This window comes from Octopus sinensis, linkage group LG2, assembly GCF_006345805.1.
Source record: "Octopus sinensis linkage group LG2, ASM634580v1, whole genome shotgun sequence".
Classification (NCBI taxonomy): Eukaryota; Metazoa; Mollusca; class Cephalopoda; order Octopoda; family Octopodidae; genus Octopus; species Octopus sinensis.
In genome coordinates, this window is record NC_042998.1 from 98,482,261 (window position 1) to 98,495,675 (window position 13,415).

The 13,415-nt window shown below is 30.1% G+C and overlaps 1 long non-coding RNA gene across 1 annotated transcript; it reads right to left on the reverse strand.

Annotated features, from left to right (window-relative positions):
* Positions 1–2,912: 2,912 nt before the first annotated feature.
* On the reverse strand, positions 2,913–13,075 carry LOC118760957. Its single transcript, XR_004997063.1, has 2 exons — positions 7,848–13,075; positions 2,913–7,676 (listed from the first exon to the last, which is right to left on the reverse strand). It is a non-coding gene; the product is annotated as an uncharacterized LOC118760957 (long non-coding RNA).
* Between the last annotated feature and the right edge of the window lie 340 nt (positions 13,076–13,415).

The window sequence follows — 13,415 nt, forward strand, 5'->3', positions numbered from 1 at the left end:
TTTTATTGTTTCAATACACTTCTTCAATAGAGTAATGCATATTTTATCTAAGGCTGATGATTAAGAACATTCAGATGAACATTTACACTTCATAAAAATAAGAAAATAGTTTACTCACATTTCAGCAGGCTATATGGCTTAACTTTGTCAGGATTCACAATCAGGAACAGAAAGATAAATGTTAAAATAAGGATGGTCCCAACAACTAAAGTTGTTGTATCCTGTTTGTTAGCTAGTTAGTGTTGTATCTGACAACCTTTTGACTTTACTAAACATGACTTTTTAAATCAATTTCTCTGACCTCATAATTCATGCTCAAAGTTATGACTTCTTGCTTCTTTTTGACCTCATAACCAAATAAACTGTTGGATAACCTTCGAAGTGATTAACTTGCATTGTGGTCATTGGACTGCGGCCATGCTGGGGTACTACCTTGAAAGGTTTTAGTCAAACAAATCAACCCCAGTACTTAATTTTTTTTAAAGTCTGGTACTTATTCTGTCATTCCCTTTTGCCAAAGCACCAACATTGATTGTCAAGTAGCAGGGAGGGGTAGGACAAATGCAGACACACACACAGATATATACACACAAACACACATGACAAGTTTCCACACAGTTTCAATCTATCAAAATTACTCACAGGGCACTGGCCAGCCCAAGGCTATAGTAGAAGACATTGGCTCAAGGTGTCATGAAGTTGGACATAACCCAAAACCACATGGTTGCAAAGCCATGCAATGTTTTACAATAATCCTTGTCCTTCAAAAAAATTTTTGTTTCATTTTATTTATCATTTTTACATTTCCTTTTTGTATTTAGAAGATCCGAAGCACCTCAGGTATTCTCTTGGGTGTCTTTTTGAGTTGCTGTACCTTTAGCTGGTTCTACATATAAGTAATGATATCCTGTCGTTATAATACCATATTATTTTGAAATTCATATTGCAGTGCAATAAATAGCTTATGGAAAAAAAAAAAAACCTGCACAAGCAAAACATTCCAATTAGATGTTATTGGGGAACTACATCAGCAACTTTAGTATATTAATTTCAGGCTGAGCTTGCTCATATTTCCAATTCTTAGAGAAAAACATCTGTACCATATTTTCTGGCATTCAAGTAAACAGAGTATGTAAAGTAAACATGTAAACATTGTCACTATTTTCCCAAATCCTGCTGCATTTCCCACAGAAATTTTGGTTCTCCAAAGTTGTCTTGGTGTATAAGTCAACTGACCTTTTTTTGGCTGTAAAATTTGGTCTGAACAATTTGACTTGTATATCAGAAAATACAATAATTGCTAGTCTTGTAGATATTAACAATGATTCACTTATGGATATGATTGTCCTGGTCAACAGCATTAATATGTTTCTGTTTTCCAGCATTCTGTGAGTTTCACCATTGCTTATTGCTTAAATGTAAAGGTGTGTGGCTTAGTGGTTAGGGTACTCGGCTCATGATTGTAAGGTTGTGAGTTTTGATCCCCAGTAGCATATTGTGTCCTTGAGCAAGACATTTTATTTCATGTTGTTCCAGTACACTCAGTTGGCAAAAATGGGTAATACCTGTATTTCAAAAATGGCCAGCCTTGTCACATTCTGTGTCACACTGAATTTCATTGAGAGCTACGTTAAGGGTACTCAGCCACTTACATGTTAATTTCACAAGCAGGCTGTTCCATTGATCAGATCAACTGGAATACTCATTGTTGTAATCAACAGAGTGCCAGTATTGCTTAGATGATTTCTTTGCTGAAGCTGTACAACTGTCATGCAATATTCTATTGTTTCTGATTGCAGTTATTATATAGTGTAATCCCTTGCTTTAGATCTACCAAGCTTGGTTATATCTACCTAAATAAAACTCTGACTGGTATAGTTCTTTGGATTGTAGGAATATACAAACCTCACAACTATCATAACAGTTAGAATCATTGATGAAGAACTAATAAATAATATAACAAAACAAAGTCATTTACAGCAGGGGTCCTCAATTGCTGGGCTGCAAACTGGTACCTGGCCAAGGATCCTTTGATACTGGGCTACACAGAAAGAATTTTCAAATTTTATTTCTATTTTATTGACTATCACAATCTGCAGGGTGCTTCTGCATTATTTATACATTATATATATGTGAGTGAAAGTGTGTGGCTTAGTGGTTAGGGTATTCAGCTCATGATTGTAAGGTTGTGAGTTCAATTCCTGATGATGCGTTGTGTCCTTGAGCAAGATACTTTATTTCACATTGTGCCAGTCCACTCAGCTGGCAAAAATGAGTAGTACCTGTATTTCAAAGGGCCAGCCTTGTCACTCTCTCTGTGTCACACTGAATCTCCCTGAGAACTACATTAAGGGCGTCTATTGGAGTGCTCAGCCACTTGCATGTTAATTTCACGAGCAAGCTGTTCCATTGATTGTATCAGCTAGGACCCTCATCATCGTAACCAATGGAGTGTTCCTTTTTTTTTATATATGTATCATATGCATAATAATTAAATTATATATTATGCACTTTGTGTTTAGTTATGTGTGTGATCCGTCAGTCAAAGGAAAAATTGTCTTGCATGGAACTGATCTGTATTGCCAAACAAACTGGGGACCATTGATTTACAGAACATTAAAAGTAAAGTAGAAATGAAAACAACAAAAATTCATTTATTTAATGTAAGAGTTTATTTTTTTAAAATTTATATTATTATTATTATTATTATTATACATGCTGTATAAGCAAATTATATACACTGTACTAAATTCTATCAACAACGCAACTTAGCAGCTGCAGTAACATGCATAATATTTTATAGAATCTTATCACAATTGGGAACATTCTATTTCTATAGAATTAACATGGTCAACAAAACAGCAGTAATTTTTGTTTCGTTTTTAGCCAATGTAATTTTTGCCATATATAAGGGTATGCTCAAATAAATAGCGACTGCCTGTATATAATGACCCTTGAGTTTCACATGATTATAGCAAATACACAAAATTACAGTATAAAGTCAAATATTGACATTAATAAATATATCATAAAAAAAAACAAAAACAAAATAAAAAAACCTAGGTTAGTATAAAACAGTAAGTGGGAAGAAGGAAGGAGATTACTTAGAATTCATCAGGTTTCAACTGCTGTTAATAATTTACAAAACAGATTAAAAGATTAATGGTAGCAATCTGAATTTACCTCTTCCATTATAACACTTAAATGGTTAAAAACTTACAAACAAGTTGAATGTAAGCTAGATGTAAAAATTAAATAAAATCTTGATTTGAAAATAAATATTTGAATTAGTCAATGTGTACTTGTTTTTTGTGTTTTTAAGTAGCTAAACATACAAATTTAATAATTCTGTTAGTATATTTAGTTGTCAGAGTTGCTAAACATGATTCTAATGTAGATGAGTAAACATAAATATTCAGTAATACTTGATTCTTTAAAAGTTGCTTATTCTGGCATTGGTCACAAAGTCAACAACAGTGTTATGTATACGGAGTGCATATTTTTGAAATTTATCACCTACTCATATTCAACTAACTAGATTTTGGCCTATTGAGATGGAGATGGTGAGTCTTCAGTAAAATGAAGGTGAAAAGTGAAATCTGCTAGGAAAATAAATCTTTTAGGGTTTTGACCCTTAATGGATTACTCTTTTCACCAGGATGCTATCTGGGGAACATGCATATATATATAGGTAATGAAAAATTATAGAGGTTAACTCTTTTCAAGAAACAATGTAGGGCTGAATTTATTGAGTGATTAGATTAAAGTATTAATTTGAAAGAAACGAGTTCCAAGGTCAATAATACTCCTCATCAAAGCCGACACATATCTAAACACAGAAGGCATATATAAGCCATTATAAGTAAGCAAACACATGACAAAAAAAACATATATATATACATATAATAGTGTAATTCTGTACCCAAATCAAAGTCAGATAAGTAATTGCATAAATACATACAGATAAATTATGTATTTATCTGTATATATTTATGCAATGACTTACCTGACTTTGATTTGGGTATGGAATTGTACTATTATATGTATATATATGTTTTTGTATGTTATGTGTTTGCATGCTTATACTGCTTATATATGCCCTCTGTGTTTAGATATGTGTTGGCTTTGATGAGGAGTATTATTGACTTTGAAACTTGTTTTTTGAAATTAATACTTTAATATATATATATTTGCATCATTTATGTGACATGTTATTTTGTTTCTCCAATCTTCCAATGGTAGTTGAGATAAGTATTTTTGTTCAATGGTGAAGGTTCAAATCCAGTTACAGTTAGCATTCTACACTGTATTTATGAAAAAAAAAAAGGATTATCCAACCATGTATTCATTTTCAATGTAAAACATTGGCAAGGACTCAAATCTAGTTAAAGTTAAGTATTCTAATTGTTACTTCTTTTCCCCATCATCTACAGGTATACATTTTTATATCTTTATAACTCATCATTACAGCTACAGATCATGGACAATTATATTTATGTTAAGGGTATGTTTAAGATAAATTAAGTTCTTTGGAGCTTTATATAAACAATAGGTCTACAGGAAAAACTGTAATGAAATAGAAGAGTGAATAGAGATATTTTTGTCCACTAAGCTGGAAATGTTCAGTTACATTTAAATGTTTTCACCTGAAGAGTTCATTAAACTTGGTGAGGTTTTACTCGGTAAGGATGAATTCATAATCTGTAGTGCAATAGATTCAACCATGTAGACAGGATTCCTATCTGACTAACAGGCAAGAACAGAGAATAGTCAGAATATAGAATATTTATGTAGAGTATAGAATACTTTCTCTAGATTTAAATGTTCATCCATTGCTTTATATTGAAAATTAATATATATGGTAGAGAAAGGGATATTTCCATAAATGTAATATAATGCTAAGTTTTACCTGGATTCAAACCTTCATCATATACTTTACATTGATCCAAAAAGAAAATGAAAACATAAGGTATTCAACCAAATAGAAAATAATAAGAGGAGGAAAAAAAGTAACATGATACATAAATGATACAAAATAAGAAAAAAACTTTACAAATTATGAAAAAAGATCAGGCCTTGTTCTGAATTAGGAATTACATGTGTGAAGATGTTTATCACCATTTCTGACTTTAAAGAGACATGCTGGTTGGAGTTGGGATCTCAGTTTGTAGTAGATAAATTCTGCTGCACAACTGTTGTTAGTTTTGTCCTTACTTAGCAAAATCTTCCCCAGAGAAAAACATTTAAAAACAGTTCAAATTATATATATAATTTGAATTGTTTTTAAGTGTTTTCTCCGGGAAAGATTTTGCTAAGTATATATATATCCAGAGAAAAAGGAGGCAGTTAGAATTTTGGATAATTCTTTATTAGCACTTCCATTCATTTAACCGAACTCTTCAAGACGAAAATTAAAACCAAAATGATTCATTTTTGTCTTGAAGAGTTAAGTTAAACAAATACAAGCACTAATAAAGAATTATCAAAAAGTCTGACTACCTCCTCTTTCTCAATATACAATATCTGTACACCACTTCAAATACTCTATGCATATGCATACATATATATATATATATATATTATATCCATATTAAAAGTAACTGAATTTTCAAGAATTCAATGGATGTTCAAGGTATCAAGGTAAATATGATTTAATAAACTTGTTTAAATTTCTGAAAGATTGAATTAATTTAAAAATGAAGTTGATTCCAACCCTTTAATAGCCAGATAAAGGCCAGTTTTATTCAGAATATGTTGCAAGATATAACTAGAGAAACCCAGTACTTATATTTCATCTCTAATTTTACTTTTATAAAATATTATTAGAAAAATACAAATAGCAAAAAAATTTCCAATGAAAAAAATAATGAGATGGCAAGTATATTTAGTTATATGAATTAGTACAGATTACTTAATTATTAGATAAATCATTCTTTCAATAAGTAATCTTAATACATATATCACACTCATAAATCAAAGTATTTTTTATGTATCTATTTAAACATTTAAATCTTTCTGCTGAATGTCAAGTTATGTATAAACAATTAACATCCTATGAAAGTATTGAGGGTTTTTCTTTTGCAACTCAAACTTTTGCTAATATTTGTATAACTGCAATCATTATCAGATATCCTGTTAATTCTGCTGTTTGTGGGGCATCAGTAAAAGCTCCTTTTTACATTGTTATTCTCCTTTATCTATTTACGAGGAAAAATGGAACTTAGAGTAAACAAAAGACTGCTCAATATTATAATGCTGTTGCTGATTAGTAGCAAGCTGACCCTACTCTGCAGTACCTAGTTACAGTTAGGTGAGATTCAGCCATTTTAGAGTTAAGTGTCCCAGCGACCAACATGGTATAATGATTATGACAGGTTGTAAAGTTGGTTGTCTATTTCATTTATTCATTTAGCCATCTGAACACTCATAACTGTAATAATTAAGAAATATTAAAAACATTTAGAGCTAGGTAATAATTAATTTCATTAATATGGATTTTTAGTAGTATAATTCTATATGATGTATCAGTAGAAAGAATAAAGCATATTAATAATATGAAAGAATTTCTGAATGTTCAATGGGCATTGATAAAAAGATATTTTAGGTAAAATAAACTTAGGTGATTTCATAAACCTAAAGTTAAACAAATGGCTGACCTTATTTAACTACAAAGCAAAGCTTTAGATATGTAGTAGATGGTCCTTAATGAGTAAAAATGTTTCCCAGACAAAAACACAAAACACAAAACAAAATAACCCCCCAGTCCAAAAGATGTAGCCAATGAGCAGCAATGAACAAAATAAGCATTTTATCAAAATTTAATTGGCTTGAAGACAAGGTAATTCATTAAATAACATTGTCGATATCAGAATTTAGTTCTTAGTTTTGCTTACATACAAAAATATACAAATGCATAGATGTATGCATGTATAACTTATCATTACAGACTATTCATATCTTTTGTCATAAATGCTTTATGAATAGAAGATGATGTGCACAGGTTGGTTAAAAAGTTAACTTTGTTTTAAGCTAGTACAGGATGTACTTTATAGGATTTCCCTGATAGAAAAAGAAAAAAACTATATTACATTCTGAGCTTGATTTTCTAATAAAAAAGCTGTTTTGGCTATACATAATTTTAATTTTTATAAGCCAAGAGTCTACAGTCAATTGAATTCATTTTGGAGGTATGAAAGACAAATGACACCTATTAGGATTTGAATTTAGAGATCTAAGACATTAAATGAGATTCATATATTTAGACTGTATTCAAAAATGCAACAGCTGATAATGACTTCAAGGTGTCCTGTTAAACTTAAATTATGGATATAAACAAAATATAAAAACCAAGGTAGATAGCATGGAGATAAGAGAATTTACTTCAGTTACAGATGACATGTCATTTGCTATGAACTTATCAATCTACCTTTGTCACCTCATATATAGTTAGTTGAGATGACTGACATCCAACATTTTTAATGACTAAATATACCAACAGAATAATTCCTGCATTTTACTCTCTAAACTCTGACTGAGTTAAAGGAAGGCATGGAGAGAATTAACAGATGTCATTGCCAAAAATATAGCAAAAGTGAATCCAAAGCCTCAGTTTTCAATACCACAACAGTAATAATAGTAGTAGTAGTAGTTGTTGTAGTAGTAGTAGTAATAATAATCTTTTCTATTATAGGCACAAGGCCTGAAGTTTTGGGGGAGGGGTCTAGTCGATTACATCAACCCCAGAATTTCACTGGTACTTAATTTATCGACCACAAAAGGATGAAAAGCAAACTTGATCTTGGTGGAATTTGAACTAAGAACACAGTGGCAGATGAAATACCGCTAACTGTAATAATAATAATAATAATAATGATGATAATAATTTGCTAGCTAATGTGTATGTACTATCTCATGGACTAGATCAGTGATTTAGTGCTATAGTGTAAACCTTTGAAGATGAAGCTTACAGATGATGCTTCTACAGTAGAGATGACAAAACCACTTTTATGAGATACAAAAAGAATAAAGGTGTTATTTAAAATTTTGTAAAAATTTCTGAATTGCAAGAGACAAATACATATATTTTCTGGAAAAAAACTGACCCTTTTATCTTTCTAGCACAAAACTGGTAGGCTGATAAACCAGCCCAGTCATCTCCTAAGAGTTAAGAAAATTCATACCATATATTTATAGATCAATAGCATAGAATATATATATATATATATATATTTATACATACAGGTATGATGATGCAAACAGGAAAAATAGAACTCAAATATTTGAGTAAATGTATACCAGCTATGGTCAGGGATTTAAACCCCAATTTTGATCAAAAATTCAAAATATATTATTCCCACCATGCTGTCATATTTTGAAATGGAAGATAGCTAATACAATTTTTTTTTCTATGTCTATGGTCTATTTGAATAAAAAAGAAGAATATTTTTTACTATATTTAATAAAAAAATCAAATATTAATTGAATAGTAAAAATTCTGTAAATCATAAAATTTGACATTTTGTAAATTGATGCATTTTTTTCTTTACAACATTATATTAAGGTCACTATTAGAAATATATATATATTATAATAAAGAATATTTTGAAGTTGTTATATGCTGAGACTAAAATTTTGTTAATATGTCAACTATTTCTACATGAATATTGGCGAGTCATTTTTTTTGTTACAAAAGACAAATTAATGTTTTAAATTACTGACTACTGTTAATGCCAATTCTGTAAATGAGTTTAAAACATAGTTCAAATAAGAGTTACAAAACTACTTTTCTTCCTATAATATTATTTTGCTTATGAAATGAACAACAAACTTCAGCTAATTTATCTACCTCTCCATCTATTATTCATCACCACTATTATTACTATAATAATAATAATAATAATAATAATAATAATAATAATAATAATAATAATTATTATTATTATTATCATCATCTAAGTTTTTCATTATTGTCTATTTTTGATAAAACTATTATTATCCTAGTATTAATTAATACCTTTAGTAATTATTGTTATTATCATCATACTCATCAGGCCAACATCATAAATGGTAGACCATATGTGTCTGAGAGAACAAAAATTAATGGCATAAAAATGTCAAAGTTCTCTAATCAGATAGCTATTTTTTTTTTGTTTTGTCCAAATAATGTGATTGAGGAAGTTTTGAAATATCTAATTTTTTTTTCTAAGCTCTTCTGCAATCCTGATTTATTTTCAATGACTAAAAAAAAAAAAGATGGAAACTTCCATAAAAACAAGAAAAAAAAAAAGATGCACTTTTATGCCAAATACTATACCAAAAATAAAACAAAAATATAAACTATTACTGAATAGCTTTCAGAATAACAAATTGAAAATTGATAAATAGCTTGAGACAAAGTTCTATAGAATAGAGTGTTTAAGAAATGTATTAGTCAACAGTTTCATATAAAGCTGACAACATCTGTGGATTTAGTTATTGTCCTCTTTTTGGTGCTTATTTTATTCTAAGGTTTAGTTAATTGAGAAATAATACTTTATATTCTAACTCTAGCTTCTCCCTTTCTTACCATAGTGCACCTGGCTATCTTAATTCAATTGTCCCTATCATTCTCTCTCACCCTCCTAACTTAATGCACAAAACCTTATGCTAGAAAACCAGTTGTAAGTTAATCCTTTGCTCCATCTAAATCGTAAACAAACTAAAATTTGTTTATCTAAATTGCAGTGAATTAACTTAATCCTATGCTTACAATTTATTTTTCCTGAACACAACTAAGGTCTCTCTCTCTCTCTCTCCCTCTCATGCTAATTACTTCCATCTATCTTATGGCTCATTCCAATTAAGATCTTACTACCCAGAATTCAATATTAATTGATAAGCATAGGTATGACTTTGTGGCTAAGAAATTCATTTCGGAACCACATGATTAGAAGTTCTGTCCCACTAAATAAGCACTCATGGTTGGTGTCCTCCACTAAAGCCACAGATTGACCAATATCTTGAGTGTGAAATTTGTAGATGAAAACTGAAAGAAACCTGTAATATATATGGCTATATGTGTGTGTATGTGTGAATAAGTTCGTAATTCCCCTCATTTTTACATGGGTGTGCACTAATTGGAAACAAAAGCCTCATCATTCATGCAGACAGTGTCATTTTTTTGCAATCCACTGTATGAAAGTATTTCCAGACTTGTTGGCCTGTTTTGACTTGTTGGGCACTGATTGTAAACAAAGGCCTCACTGTTTATGCAAAAAGTGTTGTTTGTTTACAATTCTCTACAAAAAAAAAACCCCCAAAAACATAATGCTTAAATGCTTGTTGTTCAATAGACGGGGGATTATAATTTTGCTTGGAAACAGGTGAGAATTGGTGTCAGGAAGATCATCTAGCTGTAGAAAACTGTCAATAGTTTTGTATGCAAGTTAACATTAAAATGATGATGATAATGATAATGTTTATAGGCTCATTTATCTACAAATGATACAGTAGAGATTAGGAGATCATAAACTAATCCCTTCAACCCAACATTATCAGGGTTGGCCAAGGAAAATCACCCATGTCACTAACAACACAGCTTTGTAGAAGTGAGACATTTTTAGCACACACACGCACACAAACATATATATGCTTGGCTATTAGTTTTGTTGTCACCACTACAACCAACATGTAACTTTTATTGTTATTAATGTGTAACTAATAACAATAATATTAATGCTTATAATTAGTATATGTCAGCATATTGCATTTTATATTCTTTTCATATTTCTTTAAACTTTTTAATTGAACTGATGATTCGCCCTAGCTGTACAACTTATGACAACAAATGTTATTATATTTGTAAACTATCTTTCTAAATGTCTTTCTTAGGATGGGCTGGTATATATTTATTATCTATAAGCGTGATAATATCTACAGATATGATAAACTGGGATACAGAAATTATAGTTAAGCTACTCAATCTTACTTTACGGTGTTTGAAAGCAGAGCTAATATTCAGTGTCAAACTGGCAGGGAGTCTCTATTTCTATACTGCTATATCTATATTTTATCTAAAGCCAAATTCTTTCTGCAATTGGTAATGAGGTGAGAGGGAAACAACTAACAAATACACAAGGCTTTTAAATAAAGTGATTTATATTAGAGAAGAGTTATATTTTAAAACTTGCTATGTGAAATCAGAAGCTACATATATTTCATAATTGGTAATTACAAATTTCTTTGTTCTTCATCCATATATAATAAATATACTTTCACTTCTTGTAAATCATGAAGAATTTGAAATTTGCTGTAAAGGTTTGAATTCAAAATTACTTTTAAAACAAATGCACCTTTCTTTCAATTGTAATGATATATACATATATAATTCCATTATTATGATATGTATATTATACAATTATATTTCAATAGAATTCAGTTGTCCAATACCATAGGTTTTGTGCAAATATATTTGCAGATAATCAATCAGGGTTTGATAGCAACTCTAGTACTTTAACAATCAAAAGTCACCAATCTAAACTCTGACTGAATAATTGTGAATATGTTCACATGAAATCTATGGAATGGGTTGTTGAATTCTGTTTAAATATAATTATTTATTCCCCTAAACAGTATTGAGAACTCATTCCTCCAGTTCATTGCTAGCATAATGTGTATAACTATTGATCAATTAATCATTCTATCTATCTCTCTATACATGTAGGAGGGAAGAAAGATATAATTGTTTTTAAAGCAATACTGAAATCAAACCTTACACATGTATACACACACATATGTATGTATTCACACATGTTTATGTGTGAATTAATAAAATACTAACTATATGAATAAAAACCTAACTATATGAATTGTATACATACTAATATTTGCTTACATCTTTGTTTTATTTTTGGTGAAGTAAATTTATCTTAATTTATACTACAAAGAAATTTTAGAAAATATTTTTGAATAGTTAAAATTATAAAACTGTATTTTTTTGAAAGAAAAGATGCCAGAAGATTTAAAGATCAACAAGTATATACATTTGAAAAGACAAGATAAATATTATTTATATGTGAAATGTAAACAGACTACTATGAGTATTTGCTAAAAGGTAGTGTAAATATATTTAATAAAATCTCATCATAATGCCATTTCTACAACACAAACAAGTTGTAATTAAGTAATGTTGATTTTAAAAAATAGGATCAGCTTGTCTATAAACAGATTAAAGTTAAACTTTACATGTGTGCGTGTTTATTTCAATGGCTATTCACACAATGATAAATGTGGCCATTACATCCCACAAAATAGTGAATTAGAAGTGAAGAAACTATCGTAAATTACAAAATATTTTTCTTTACCTAACAGAAATGACAAAATTTAAAAATCAAAAGGAAATAATAAATTTCAAAGCAATTTCAGCACAATCTCATATTTATAAAGAAATATAACTACTATTGGTTAAGAGAGATGATTGGCACCTTTCACTTAGAATATCTTTTCCATAGCCTGATAGAATAAATAAAAAAAAATTATGTCCTTATCCTATGAAATCTTACTATAGTAAAGGAAGGCCTGGAAGGGTTTAACAAATATTATTGCTAGATATGTACTGCAAGCCAATCCAATAATAATAATAATAATAATAATAATAATGATAATAATAATAATTCCTTCTAGTTTTGGTACAAGGCTAACAATTTCGAGGGGAATGGTTTAGTCGATACCATTGCCCCAGTACTTGACTGGTACTTTATTTTATTGACCTCAAAAGTATGAAAAACAAAGTTGGCCTTGGTAGGATTTGAATGCAGAATGTAAAGAGCCAGAATAAATACTACAAAGCATTTTTTCTGAAGCTCAAACGGTTCTACCAGCCTACCATCCTATTTGATGATGATGATGATGATGATGATGATGATAATAATAATAATGGTTTCTGATTTAGGCACCAGGCCAAAAATGTTAAAGGGAGGGAGCTAGTTGATTGCATTGACCCCAATACTTGACTGGTACTTTATTGTATCAACCCTGAAAGGATGAGAGACAAAGTTGACCTCAAGTGAAATTTGAACTCAGAACATGAAAAGTTGAAACAAATACTACAAGGCATATTTTTCTGATGTTCTAATGACTCTGCCAATTCACCACCCAATATGATGATGATAATAGTGACAATAATGATAGTAGTAGCAGATGTAATAATAATATTAATGGTTTCAACTTTTGGCATAAGGCCAGCAAATTTTAGAGGGAGAGGTTGGTTGGTTGCATCGACCCCAGTACTTGACTGGTACTTTATTTTATGGACCCCCACCCTAAAGGATGAAAGGCAAAGTTGACCTGGTGGGATTTGAACTCAGAATGTAAAGAGCTGCAAGAAATGCCATCAAGCATTTTGTTCAATGCACTAACAATTCTGCCAGCTCACCACA